Source organism: Pseudoliparis swirei, chromosome 5 (genome assembly GCF_029220125.1).
Source record: "Pseudoliparis swirei isolate HS2019 ecotype Mariana Trench chromosome 5, NWPU_hadal_v1, whole genome shotgun sequence".
In the NCBI taxonomy this organism is placed as follows: Eukaryota; Metazoa; Chordata; class Actinopteri; order Perciformes; family Liparidae; genus Pseudoliparis; species Pseudoliparis swirei.
In genome coordinates, this window is record NC_079392.1 from 4,489,234 (window position 1) to 4,491,435 (window position 2,202).

Sequence of the window (2,202 nt, forward strand, 5' to 3'; positions counted from 1 at the left end):
TAAGCTTCTGTATGTTTCACTTTAAATTTGTTCAGTATTAAAAAGCTAAAAGTTTTAAATAGTTAAAAGTTAGTTAAGTTCATTTGTAAATAGTTAAACGTTTGTTTTTGCACTTTCTAATTATTATTTGTTATCACTCTGTAGAGTGTACATAAAAGTGTATTTATATAATAAACATTTGATATAGTGCATTAGTAATTCATATTGTGCATCATTTTACATTATTGTTGGTAATAAATTAATTTAAGCACCCAAAAATCTGAAGAGCCATTTGGGAGCCGAAAGAGCCGGCTCACTAAAAAGAGCCGGAATTCCCATCACTAATAGGTACATGCACCCATCCGTACACATTTATATCCACATAAACCAATACAGTATTCACAACATGCACATCATTGTGGACCCCCCAAAACAAAACCAAAAGAAAGAACCTGCAGCGGGTTTAACTTGACGCGGGCCAGGAAGGCTCACACCACCACGATCAGCCAAGTCCAGAGATGGCAGAATGTCTCTGAAGGGGCCCCAGATGTTTCCAAAGGCTGCCTGCTTCCCTCTCACATTATACAAGATCTTTTCAGGTGTCTGCCAGATACTTTGAAAACAAATATTGTAAAGCAACTAACACCAAAGGGATTTCACGTGTGTGATTGCTCTCGTGTGCCTTGTGCGTGACGAGAAAGCGTGCACTGTGTCTCAAAGCTCGACCATGTCGTCCATCGCTCTGCGATGCCGTGTGGAGGAAAACGACGTGGACCCGCGAATCGCCCACTTCTTGCTGCCCATCGCGGCCACTGTCAACAAGGACGGGTCGGCCCCTTACGAGGTGGTCGCCGTCGTGTTCCTCGCCCAGCTCGGCGGCATCGAACTGAGCTTGAGCAGGATCATTGAAATCAGGTGTGTCGCGGTTAAATCTCTCTCTCTTCGGTCCTAGAGTGAAAACGGTGTCAAAAAACCATCCGTAGTTGCATTGGTCAGGAAGACTTAAGTTTAAGACATGAGAAGAACCGTTTTGCATGACTGTGTCTTCATAAACCGACTCGAGTCGCTCAGTGAGCAGCCGGTGTGTTTCATCTGCAGCGTGTTAGCGGACATCTCCAGCATCAGCGCAGCAGGGACCCCGGCGACGGGAGCCGTGACCACCCTCTTTGTTTTGGAGGCGGTGGGATTACCCACAAAGAACGCCTCCATCTTGTTCGCCGTGAAATGGATCCTGTAAGTTCCACTGCTTTCATCGAATCGTCATCAACAGCGTCACGCAGATGTATTCTCTGCTTTCATAGCACACGACGGTTTCCCTCTTTCAGAGACCGCCTCAAGACGGTCGTTAATGTAGGGTCGGACTGCGTATGCGTGGAAATTGTCGACGTCCTGTCCCAAAGGGAACTGGAGGAAGAAGAGCAGGTGACCTTCTCACCACGTATATGGGATATAGGGATCATTTTAGTATTAGTATTAAGTTTTGTGTTTTATAATTATTAACTCTTACCCCTTTTCCCCTTTAGTATTAGTATTTATTTTTCAAGTATTTAGTTTTGTGTTTTATTATTATTATCTCTTTCCCCTTTAGTAGGCATCTCCAGCCTCTGCGCAGCAGGGATCCGGGCGACGGGAGCCGTGACCACCCTCTTTGTTTTGGAGGCGGTGAGCTTACCCACGGAGAACGCCTCCATCTTGTTCACCGTGAAATGGATCCTGTAAATTCCACTGCTTTCATCGAATCGTCATCAACAAAGAGAAATACAACTCTTAGCAGTGGATCACTCGGCTCGTGCGTCGATGAAGAACGCAGCTAGGTGCGAGAACTAATGTGAATTGCAGGACCCATTGATCATTGACACTTCGAACGCACCTTGCGGCCCCGGGTTCCTCCCGGGGCTACGTCTGTCTGAGGGTCGTTTCGTTGACCGCGTCTTGTCGCCAGGGCGGGGATCGGCTCTCGTAAAAGGCGTCAGGGTTCTGCGGCGATGTCGGCAAAGTTAACCCTAACCCTAATTATATTGTGTTTTTTTTCCTTTTCACACAGGGACCGCATTGGGCTTCTCCATGAAGATGTTCCACCCATATTCAGAAGAGTCACTACTACCTCCGCCTACCCGGAGAGCTGCTGATGGGGAGCCTCAAGAGTGTCTCTCTTCCTCTTATGATGACGAGTGTCATATTAGGTAAACCCGAGGTTCACTTCTCCCTCCCGTATCTAGTATC

The 2,202-nt window shown here is 46.7% G+C and overlaps 1 non-coding gene across 1 annotated transcript; it reads left to right on the forward strand.

Moving 5' to 3' along the window:
• Positions 1-1,741: 1,741 nt before the first annotated feature.
• LOC130194585 (5.8S ribosomal RNA) lies at positions 1,742-1,895 on the forward strand. Its single transcript, XR_008831912.1, has one exon. It is a non-coding gene; the product is annotated as a 5.8S ribosomal RNA (ribosomal RNA).
• The last annotated feature ends 307 nt before the right edge of the window (positions 1,896-2,202 follow it).